This window comes from Pararge aegeria, chromosome 2 (genome assembly GCF_905163445.1).
Source record: "Pararge aegeria chromosome 2, ilParAegt1.1, whole genome shotgun sequence".
In the NCBI taxonomy this organism is placed as follows: Eukaryota; Metazoa; Arthropoda; class Insecta; order Lepidoptera; family Nymphalidae; genus Pararge; species Pararge aegeria.
The window spans coordinates 2,523,212-2,536,680 of record NC_053181.1 but is presented as its reverse complement, the minus strand read 5'-3'; positions in this window follow the sequence as shown (position 1 = coordinate 2,536,680).

Sequence of the window (13,469 nt, the reverse complement as noted above, 5' to 3'; positions counted from 1 at the left end):
GAGGTATTACAGAGAGAGCTTATTTATCATGGCTACTCCATAGGGAGTAGAAGGTATTGTTTGTGAAATATTTACGCAGTATACTTACGAGCGTGACGTGACCAATTCGATTGAAGAACGTTGCTAACTAAAACCCGACCTCAAATGCTACACGATCGCTCCGTGCACTTTTCCAGTTCCACTGCAATTTTTAGTTGGCTAAATAAAACCAAACATAACCACAATAATCAGAAATCCCTTATATCTATAGTGTTTTTTTTTATCCCATTACTTCAAAAATAACTAAGATAATCTTACAGCTGTATTAGAGATAACTTTTATGTTTTTTTTCCTCTCGACTTAGGGGTATACAGGTGGATAAAGTTTTAATCTAAACTACAGTCAAGAATAAACGTTGCTTTTCTTGCTTTTAAGAACTACATAAGTTGAATAAAAATAGTGGGCGTAGCACTGAATCGATAAAACTGTAGTGGGGACTTGCGTCCAAATAGTAGATTAAGTCTTTATTAATTCAAATAATTTGTCTTACCTGTTTTACAATAATAAAATCCTTTCATTATTTTTGAATGTAAACATATGGAATTGGTTTTCTCTTTTTTTTATTTGAGTGAACTTGTTGTTTTGGCCGAACAAATAAGCTATTTTACCAGTCAACTATCAAATAGATCTGCGCCATCTCTTACAAGGCTTATGAACTCTAATGGACTACGAATAAAGGACGTCGTATTTTTATCATTTATTTACTGAACATATCAAAATAACCTTGAAACAACGGGCTCTATTTACGAAACCTTATTTTACAAAAATACCTATAAATTTTTCAATGAATCGTAATGTCAAATAAGCAATAGGTGTACTTCCCGAGACCACATGTTGCTCTTTTACTAAATTCGCACCATTTAATCTCTGCCAATACACTCTTATTAATATATATACGATAATAATCGAAAGTCAGTTTCGACTATATAAACTCACTAAGTCAAATAATAATCAAATCAAAAAGGTCAAGTGATATAATAAGGTTCAATTATTCCAGGTATACATAAGATAAATAAATAAATAATAAATATTCTACGACAAGTGACAACACATACATCGCTATCTAGCCCCAAACTAAACAATCGAATCGATTGGGCATCGTGTACACCTACCCTACATGTGTGTTTATTCCCCAATGATATGACTACATCAACTAATATTTGTAGTGGGTAATTAAATTACTAGCAAAGGTAAAGAATAAATCTCTGCTATTGCGCTCAAATTAAATATCGAAAGATTCATTGCGCAACGCAATGTCAAACGAAAACTCCTTTACACTTGGAGAAGATTGTCATAGGAAATGGTTTGAGTTCGTATTTGTACACAAACCTGTTTTTTTGGCGTTATTATTCTATATTTGGTATAAACCTATTTTGATGTTTCACTTTTAAAAAAACTACTGACACAATACACTGATTGCAGCAGATCAAATTGGTAGAAAGGTGTATGGTTTAAGATCTTTATTTCTCAAGAGAATTACAAAAAATTCGCTTGGTTGAGAAAACATTAAACTTAAAACTAGAACATGTTGTGAGCGTATGCTATAGAAGGCACATATAAATCTATAAACTATAATCTATAAAGCATAACAGCAAAAAGAAAATGTTCTTACAATCGGGTAGTTCCACAAATATTACCGAGCAAAACATACGACTTAAACAAAATCATCGTTTACTGGAAACTACTTATACTGACATATTATTTATCAAGTACAATTTTATTTTTTTCTTAAAAATTAACGTAAATTTAGCTCCTTTTATATAGGATGGCAGTTTATTATGAATCTGCGCTCCTTCAAAAAAAATATTTTTGTTGCCATAAGTATTAGTTTGAGATTTGTAACAAGGGGTGATTTTGAAAAGCCCGTTTTTGAACTTGACATTTATTTGTAAACGTTATTTTAGAATGTATGTCTTTATTTAGTATTTTTCGAATGTATAAAGCAATATTATAGATATAGGTTTGGCTAATATTAAATAATTTTGTTTCCTTTTTTTATATATTATATATGTTGGTATTAGAAAATCATAGTGGAATAAGACTTTAATTAATTTATTTTGTGCTATTTGTGTCTGTTAGATGTATGCTGGTGATTTGCCGCTAGGCAATGCTGGATTACATCCAGTCTATTGGGCTTGGTTACTATCTAATAACAAGCATCGGTTGGACACAGAGCTGCACTTATAGGATTTTTTTGTTTGCAAACCCTGCAAAGTTTTGCCCTGTTTATAGGTGGTTTGGTTTTCCACTCACTATCAGGACCATTTGTTTAATCTGTGGATGTAATTCCCTTCCCATATTTAAGAGTCGTCTGAAGGACTACAAAGAGAGGTATCTTTGTGTGATGGCATTTGATGTTGTTGCTTTATTATTGTTTGAAAATTATGTTTTAAAATCTAATTTTATCTAAAGGGTTATCGAGTCTACCGGTGATCCTAGAGCGGGCAGTTACCTTGGCCAACGAATTAGTTTGGCCATCCAAAGGGGCAATGCTGCCAGCATCTTAGGAACTATGCCTCGCTGCGGTGGTTTCGAGGACGTTTTCGATTTTATTTACTTTTAAATAGTTTATTTTAGGTTATATTTATAAAACAATTATTTAAAACTTTCGTATCTTTTTAAAAGAAGAATAATAAACATTCAAACAATAAAAAAAAAATTATCTATATATATATATGTGTGTATAAATGTTATGTTGGTTTGTGTACGCTTCAAAAACTCAAAAGTTCTGCACCGATCGAGCTGAAATTTTAGCATGATATATAATACGCATTAAGGATTGTTTTTATCTGTTTTTTGCATCAGTCACATATCCACGACCGCGAAAATACAGTTATTTTTAACGATCAGCTAGTACGAGTACCAGCGACCGCGCTATCTGCCGAGAGCGAGTAAAAGCGACAGATGGCGCTGGGGTCCGCTAGTATGTTTTATATTTATACATATAGGTATGTTTTATATTTATACATTACGTATATTTATTTAAATTATCTATGTATTTGTTGTACATTTTGGTATTTATGTATGTATTACAACACTATTGGCGCTATCCCGTTCTCTTGCTGTAAGCCCTTTCTACAAAGGTTGCCTGTAAGAGATTGCTTGCAGCAATAAGGCCGCCTTTTCATGTCTACATTGTTTACTGTATACTCCTTAATGTTTCTTTTCCTGTATGTTATACGTGCAATAGTGTTTCGTCTTCTTCTTATTTCGTCAATTATTGGGATGTATATTAATCAGAACTTTGTCACATTGGAGTATGTTTGATGAAAAAACAACAGTACAATTTGTTCAAATTCTTATACCCTTAGTACAGGAATGCGTAACGCAATTACCCCACGATCACAAGGGGGTTGAAGGGAAACAATTACCATCGTATAGACATACGTCGAGGAAAACGGAGAGTGTGGTTCTTTTCAATCAGTGCTTTTCCCCAGACACGAGCATTGTTTGTGAAAAATACCGACAAAATACGGATTCATTTTGATAAATTCAATACAATATTCCATTTTATTGTACGGGTGAAAGCAACTTTCATCAAAATAATTTTCTAAGCAATGAAAATATCGACAGTTTTCGTGTAGCAATATTTCATATTTCTAAAGAAAATAGAAACGAATACAATGAAAGTCTCGTAGCTAATTTTAAGCATAATATAAAACTTACAATGACAGCGAGACCTACACACACAACCTGAACAGGAGACCAACAACCATTAGAGATTTAAAACTTTTATTCAAAAGACTGGCTTTCAAAGGTAAAAAGCAAATTGAAAGTGAAAAATGAAGACATAAAACTACAACGGTACAAACAATAGGCCGACTAAAACATAGGCATAAGAGATATCTAATGAGTAAACTTTATTTATACCAGATGTCAAAACAAACAAATCGTTCAAAGAAGACTCAACCCAATAATTATTACCAATTTTTTTTCTCTTAATAGTAACAATAATATCGCTCTCTTCTTTTCATCACACTTGCTCGTAACATATACCTTAATTGCCTCAACATATGGCTCATAGTCCAAATATTAGACAAGCGTATTTGATTGAACAACACATTGCACTTTACGAAATTTTCATATAGTGGAAAAAGAGCAAAAATGGTTAGTTACTTTATGAGAACGTATTTAAAAGTTTAGCCTTTTTTATCTAGCAAATGTGTCAAAAATACAAAGGCGTAAAGGTACATTACACCCTTATTAATTATCACGCCTCGAGTGTAAAATTCAAGTTAGCATACTAGTAACATAATACACTATTACAGAAGATATTCTTAATTAACACAAATCGTTTAAGTAAGCAAATAGCCATTTTCGCTTTACAGTGCTTTTCTCCAAACCATTCATTCAATTATTTATTTTATTTATTTATTTTTTATTACACAAACTACTAAAATTATTATTCTTCGCATCCTTAAACTCACATGAGTTTATTTGGACGCTGCACATTCCTCTAAAATCTCATAAGTTTAAATATATACAATATCATATATTAACCATTAAAAAGCAATACAGTGTACAGCAGTTAGTACACTAATAAATCCAGTGTAGGTAATTCTGTACTGCGAGCCATCGCGTCGCTCAGTAGATACGAGCGACCGGTTTGGCGCTGCTTCGAATGCATACGTTATAATTGATAGAATTATTTCAAAAAAATCCTTTGACTTTAATGGTATTAAATATCCATTGCCAATTTGGCTTCTAATTTAAACCTTTTTTTTATTGAATATCAGTTTTTTATGATATTTTGTTGGTTTTCCTGCAAAAAGTACTTATTTAGTTTGAATGTCTGCTTTCGTTCAATGAATCTTGGCAAACTGACAATGCATCTTGGCGACCATAGAGTATACAAATACTACTTTACCTTGTGACAGTCCTATATAGAAGAGAATTAAAATAAAAAAATAAACCGGGCATTTAAAAATAACTCCAAGACAATAATGGATTTTCATTTAATAATAATGAATAAACATGTGCATACAACATTATTGTGGCTTGTACCTACAACGTTTTTGTTCGAAATTTAAACAAGGCGGCATTATTGAATTTTCTGGCGAGGTTTATTAATTTTCTATTCATTTCGCTCAAAATAAAGTTCTGTATATTCATCAGTTTATTCCCGGTCCGTTTATTATTGCACATTCGTTTTTCGAATTTTATTTGAACTCATAAACATATATTGGTAAAGAAATTTAATATAACTTTAATAAATTTTACTAATATGTACATACTTAGTTATATTTCGCAGCCACTTAAATACTAAGTAATCTTAAAACTACAGTAGCTTAACAAATTATTAATAACAAGCGAAAAACAGCCATAAAACTAGTGCAATAAGGTCAATATTTCATTGTGTCTTATTTATAATTAACATGGGCGTTGATGTGTGATCGTATAATACATACAAAGCGGTTATAACACAATCACCAATTAGCGGCATGTATTTTCATTGCTCTGATAATAGCAAATTAATCTGTCGTGTTTGGAGGTTAATAAGTTACGAGGTGCCCTTAGTACGAGATTTTGTACGTTTGGGATCTTATACTGGTATTCGTTTATCGAAACACTAACTGTAAATTAGGAATTCTCCACCTTATTACTATAATTCATGGCCTCCAAACTAATCTGTAAGAACTGTGTTGTAACGACAAGACTCCTGCCGTGGAGATCCGGTGGAATAACATTTTCTGTATGTTTCTTAATTTCAGGTAACTGCAGGTACAGGTAAAACCAATACAAATGGTCTATCCTACTTAGGTAAAGGAACTAAGGATCAGGATTAAAAAGGACACACCTAATGCCCGTTGTCACCAACAACTAGCAAGGATTGCCTTGCTAGTCCTTGGTGACAACGGCCTAAATAAGTAGCGCCTAATCTAAGGATATCTAGTCATCCGTTCACACATAGTTAGCACCTTAGAGTTGGTGAAACTCACTAGACATTCCATTTAGGCGATGCCTAGAGTTACTGAAAACGAGTGATAACGACTAAGACCACGGGAGGTATTTTTGCATCGTTCGAGTCCATGTACGACTGAATTGTATCCAAAATTAACCCGTATTTATATCAAAATACCCACCAACTCAATGTCATGAACATTGGTTATTAATCAAATATTGTTTTAATTGTTTCTTGGAAACTATTTATTAATTGAATAATAATTATAAGCGTTTTCAATAAAAAAAACCCTTATCAATTTAATAAAATATCTGGCCAATATGAATTTATAGTTAACCAAAGTTTAATTATTAACCCACTTTATAAGATTACTGTAACACGAGCATAAATCTACTTAGGTAAAAGAACTGGGCGCTAGGTAATAATGGGTCTATGAACACCACCCACAAGTTTTATGAGTAAGCAACTTAATAAACTTCCTATAAACAGTAAATCACGGATCTAGAATATACAGTGGCTGCAAATAGAATAGTTCTACGAATAAAATGAATAAGGAAGTGATAATTATTGGCTTCAACGTTGACTCACTCGAGTGAGTAAAGGAGAATACTGCGGTTGAAAGCACTTTAATTTTCCATGTCAATTGTTAAAGGGAACCCGGATATAATACCAGTATGGGCACAGAATTATCAACATACAGAAACCGTGTACACGACTAATATTGAAGCATCGAAAACTAGAACTTAAACTTTAGTAGTGTTTTTCGAACAAGCGGCTAGTCACTATATCTATTTAGCAGTTGACAGTATTATTTTACCTCGAATAACGTTTACCATGAAATGGAGAAAATGGGAAACGTTTGTGTGCTAGCAAAATTCCGCGGATGTGAAGTGATATGTGTGCGGGGCGTTTTGAAAAGTTGACCTTAATTTCCTAAAATGACACAACCTAAGCTAAATTTCAAAGCAACTGCTTGCTGTTTCTGAACATTATTCCCGTTTATTACTAAAGGTGAAATAATGATTAAAATTGGTAGAAGTTTATTTATTATGAACAAACAAACAAATCTTTCCCTACGTCCTTTTCAGCAGCATTATTTCAAAATTACAATTTAAAAGTCATACCTTGATGTCACTAAAATAAGGATGATAATTCTGAAAACGTCAACAATATTAAAATAATATTGTTTTAAGCTACTGTATTAAGCCGCCTGCACATTTTATATCATTGGTTTGAATAATGCCTGCTAATAATTTTTGTCATGAAGTTAAAGTTTGGCAAACATTGAAATCCAGCTTGTGTCACATCTTCGAAACGTCGATAACAGACGGCCCTTAACTCCGGTAACCTAGCTTTATGATGTCAGAGTACTCATACAGCTAGATAACCAAAGATAAATAACCTGTCTTTCTTCTGTAATGTCTCTTGATTCTCTTTGAAAATCTTGTATCAATTCTTCTTTATTTACATTCTCTGAGATTCTTCAAATATCCTTGATTCTTCAATTATCCCTCAAAATAAATAATCTTGACGATTTGTAGTGCGTTGACTAATAATGTAACTACTAACATAACGCATAAGGAAAAAAATCTTAAAACTAAACGACTTCGTTCTTTGTTTATAATTACGCCATCATGTTATATAGAATTAAAGTAGCATAGATATGGTATTCGTTTTTTTAATACGAGACATATAATGTGGTACCTACATTCAAATATAGATTAAATTATTAAGGACATATTTTTTACTAAAACGAAAAAAATACAATACATTTTATTAGGTAGGTAATTATTATTATATTATATAATTGCAAGAGACTTTTCGATTTCTCTAAGTACATAATTATTTCAACAACAATTTCTCAAACTACTTACAATTCGATAATTCCTATACCCATGACATAGTGGTTCTGGAAACATCTTTATTTAATCTCCGTATCTGCTTAGGCAACGCGCATCATCCTGAAATTGAGAATACAATCGAATTAATATCGTAATATACTTTTCATTGTTTCAAGGAAATGAACAGGTCTAGACGCAGTAAAGAAAAAAGTTGCATAAAGAATAGTACTTATTTAAGTATTAAGTATATTTTGTACCAACTAGTTTGTAAAAAAACGTGTTATTATTGTTAATAAAATACAATAATACAATTAATAATTAACTATTTCAACAATAATTATTTTAGAAACTTAGAACATTACAGCGAATGGCGAAATACAATCATTATAATCCCTAAGGGCACTTTCATTACAGAACATAAACGACTACTAAAAGTAAAATTACCTTTCGAAAGGTTCTTCCAAGGAGTTTAGCTCCCAAAGGAATGTGATTGCAAAATTAAAACGAGCAGAAAATAGCGAGTTCTCTCTTGGGAGTACTAATAATTTAAAGCATTTCACTTATTACAAAATTTTAGTAGTGTTTAAATATGTAATAACAAGTTAAAAAAAAAAATTGCAAAATCTGTCGGCTACCATTTAAATTTTCACTCTGAAAACGTTGCCGATATATTTCGTTTTGTTTGTTCTCTCTTACAATTATCAATGATTTGATTTTAATGAAAATGTTGTAATACTTTGCAGATTATGATTTGCAGCGATATATTTATATTATCTGTGGTACGGTACGAGTTGTCGACGGGTACACGGGTTACTCATATTCTGCCAAACGGTATAGCGATGCGAATCCATGTATGAACCAAAGGCGGTTGAATTGTGATTTGTCAGCACTCAACCAACTTTTAAATATCAGCGCGTGATATAAATATACTATGACAATCCACACATCGCCACCTAGCCCCAAAGTAAGCGTAGCTTGTGTTATGGGTAGAACTAAGATGACTGATGAATATATCAATGTATAATATACATAAATACTCATAATATACATGTAAACACGCAGACACTGAAAAACTTTCATATTCATCACACAAACATTTTCTAGATGTGGGAATCGAACCCACGGCTGGACTCAAAAAGCAGGGTCGCTGCCCACTGCGCCAATCGGCCGACAAACACACTGAACAATCCGACGTTGTAGAATTTGGATAGACGGAATACCGTCTATCCAATTTCTCGTCTTATCTCACAGATTTGGAACGAGAAAATGGTAGACGAACTTGTAGACATAGTCTTTACATTTCCGATTTCCACCTTAGGCAGAATTAACATTTCGTGTCGTGAGTCGTAACGCGTGAATAGTTAAATCAGAAGCCTATCAGTCACATATAATTTGTACGAATGCTTACACTCTAGACATACGCGATGCGATACGTGCTTGCGTCATGTTAGACTTGTGTGCGTGCACCTCTAATGTGAATCCAGCTTAAGACTGTACCGTACGGATAAGATCGGAGTCAAGCGTTAATTTCACGTCAAATATTAAAAGTTTTAGGCTCTTTTGAGTACATCATGCCCACCTCCGAGAGTAAAGCGAATGTTAATGAGTTATGTAAAGTGTTAAGACTCATCGAAGCTAGTTTCGCGGAATTATTTAGGTAGTGACACGTTACCAACGTGAATTCCAAGCAGGCTTGACTTGTGAGACCTCCGCATATTTACGTGGGTGTCATATACAGTTATCATTAGTTACTGTTAGCTAGTTTGGAATAGTTCATAAGCGGCAAGCTTAAATCGAATTCAGAGCGTTGCAAAATAAAACACGACCTAAAATTCACGGCCGCCGCTCCGTGCCCTTCTCCATATCCAGTGTTTTTTGTCATTTTTAGTTTCCTAAATAAAATTAAAGATTACCATACATATGAATAGTCTTTTATACCAAAATTTCAACAAAACTAAAGAAAAACTAAAGTTATCTTTAGAGGTTACTCAAATTTTACTTTCGAGATAACAATTTAAAGTCCGATCGTAAATTGTCATTAATAACATATATTTCGGTTCGCTGCAAAATACTTCATTGAATATATAATAGTTTATATAATTTAAATCAGATATTGGAATAGGTAACTACTCGGCATCTTAAGGATGTATATTATCGGCGAGAATCGAGAGTCAATGCGTTACTTCAAAGTTTGGAACAACGTCGCAAGATCGCCTGACTATAGGCAAGATACGTAATATATTTCGGAAAGTTTGCTCAGAAACGAATCGAGTAAGTTCCACCCTACCAGGCTCACCTTTCTAACATTACACCGGAAAGCGTTTGCACGTGCGAAGTGTTTAAATGCGCCCTTTTTTTTCTAATACGCAAAGATCAGAAATGCCCTTCCGGGTTCAGAATCTCCTTCAAATAATTTTCCATTTATCCATTTTCTAAGAAAATTGCACTGCCTTATAATGTAAAGAAAGAAAAACAGTATACCATATTGCACACAAAAAGCACATAAGTACAATAAAAACGATACATTGAATTTTTTTATTGGACAACTGGCGGCCACCAATGTAATCAATTATTTACTATTGAGTATGACTGTAAGTAACTCCTAGTAGGTAAATACATACAAGATTTTCTTTAAGAGAATCGAGTTAATGGGATAAAATTATGTTCATAAATAAATAATATTACATACAAATATCGATTTAACTACGTATTACGTGGATAAAAACGTTTAAAATACATAAAGACTCCAAAAAAAAGTTATAAGAAAAATTCGTTTAGAAAAAACACATCTTAGTCCTCGGCTCCTGATGGCCCGTAATTTCTCTTACAACTTTTCTCAGATATTGGTTAATCATAAGCAAAAAAGATTTTCATATTCATTTCGTAGTTTTAGATATTGTCACGTTCAGGCAAATAAAGAATGAAACATCAGATTATCATGAGCATAACGAGATGTATATCTGTACCGTGTTTGACGATTACAGCCTCAATTGTATTGTACTTTTTAGCCTGTGTAAGACTAGACGAAGCCAACGACCAGATATGGCCTTGCTGTGAACACTGATTGTTATGCTCTCAGTCATATCTTCAAGGCGAATATTTATTTTGTTAAGAAATCGATTTCTTAACTCATCGCGAACCTATATTTAAAGAGGCATCCAAATTATTGGAAGGTTTTAACTTTTACGACGTACACAATTACGCTCTATCAGGGATGGTTACAGTAAATAAAAATATTACCTTAGGTAATTTTTTTATTAAATGAAATTACTGAACAATTTAAGCCTATAGCCTAAAACATATCAAAGAAACCGTTCTAAATTTATACCTGTGCAATAAATATAAACAAAATAAAAATCAACCTGTTAATTTGTTCATCATCATCAGTCTGTTAATTTGACGGCCGAGTGGCGCAGTGGGCAGCGACCCTGCTTTCTGAGTCCAAGGCCGTGGGTTCGATTCCCACAACTGGAAAATGTGCGTGTGATGAACATGAATGTTTTTCAGTGTCTAGGTGTTTATCTGTATATTATAAGTATTTATGTGTCGTATATTCATAAAAAAATATTCATCAGCTATCTCAGTAGGTACCCATAACACAAGCTACGCTTACTTTGGGGCTAGATGGCGATGTGTGTATTGTCGTAGTATATATTTATTTTATTTCAACATATAAACCCATTACTGGCCCACTATAGGGTAGCGTCTCTTCTCAGATTGAGAAGGGGGTCTCTTCTCAGATTGAGAAGGGGGTCTCTTCTCAGATTGAGAAGGGGGTCTCTTCTCAGATTGAAAAGGGGGTCTCTTCTCAGATTGAGAAGGATTTGGCCAAGTGCGGATTGGGGACTTCACACGCCGTTGAGAACATTATGGAGAACTCTCAGGTGTGCATAATGCCTCACGATGTTTTCCTTCGCCGATTAAAGCAAGTGCTATTTAAATTGCTTAAATTAAAAACGCACGACTGCGAAAAGTCAGTGTTGCGTGCCGGGGCTCGAACGCGGTCTCTACGAAAGGAAAGCCAAAGCCTTGCCCATCGCTTTATTTTTTAAGTAGCACATTAAAGTTATTAATATTTAACTTTTGTCGATAGATGTTAAACAGTCATATCTACGGACATGCCCAGATTTTTTATTTTTATAGTTATGATTGACGGATTACGTAGACGGCCCTGATGGTAACTGAAAAACCATTGTCTATAAAGATGGCAACACTTTGCAAGGCATGTATTGGGGAACGCCCTAAATATTGCCGCCCTGTGTTAAGCCTCAATGTGCCTGTAATTACACCGGCAACGATGCTCTTCAGACCGGAACACAGCAATGCTGCTCGGCCGCAAACATAAGCATGACGGTAGAACTTCCCCGGACGAGCTCTGTCACAAGAACATCTGTAGGTACCTACTAGGAGAAATGATCCGCATGTAAAATAAAAAATTTGAAAGCAGCGGGGTGCACTTCATAAATGCACAAAAGCATTACCTTCCCTACAATTTTTATATAACTCATAAATGGGAATGATTTTATGCCATCCTTCTTTACGCATGCCCTGCTCAAGAACCCTGTGCACGCCACTGGTACAAAGCGATCAAACTAATAATACCCCTTTGTCTGCGTCAGGGGCTCACAAACTGGTGACACCCAATAAAAACCATACAAATAAACGTTTAAGACGTAATCGAATTTGTCCTATTTGTTGAAAAAAGACCGAAGGCATTACAAGGGACCCCTGAAACCAATTTCACGAACATTTTAGCCAATACCTATTTACTGAGCCGCCTGAACTGAGCGCTGGTACGTTCACATCACGTTTCCACAAGGCAATTCCGAGGGAGGACAAAAACACCTTATTCAAGCAATGCACGCACCCGTGCATACCAATTGACAGAACGTCTACAATCGAATTTAAATTGCGCCTATTTGGAGCGCAAACCAGCGACAGCCTTGAGACAGAGTATCTTAGGCTAAATCAGGGTCGTTAGATTGCTTTATTTGGCGTACAGTCAATATGGCCGACCGACCGAAATATTTTTAATTCGTTGACTACCATAAAGTTGTACTATTTAAAAATACGGTTGGTCTAAACATAGCTGACTGCCCATTTGAAGTGGCAATTATGGTAATAATATAGTTGAATACTTTGTAATTTTCTTGTATAGCGATTTTATTATATGTTTCTAGTGATAAACTTCTGCAAGAAAATTTGCCTGCGATATGTTACCATTTGCTTACCTACCAAGATTTCTTTACCAAGCTGGCTTTTACACTTTTTATCACAGCTAGAGCTAACTGGGCTAAGTGTGTACTTGTTTTGGGGTTGTAAATACATTTTAAAATAGTAGCATGTTCTCAGTTTTATGCATATGTGTTTTATATCAGATTCTAATTGTCATCAATAAAGTCTAGAATATTTATGTGAGGATAATGAGTAATGGCAAACAATTATGGCATACTATTGTTCATTAATCATTCGTTTGCTAGTACTATGATGTCAACGTTATGTTTTCATTAACAGTTTTACCATCTAACTAATAGCACTTAGGTTTAGAATAGAAACACATTACTTATATCACTTTTATTGCGTCAATTGGACTCCTGAAGCACAAACTTTTTTAAACGATTTCTTAAAAATAGTTCAACGGATAATATTATGGGATTTGTCGATATTTCGACCCAGTTGTTTTTCAA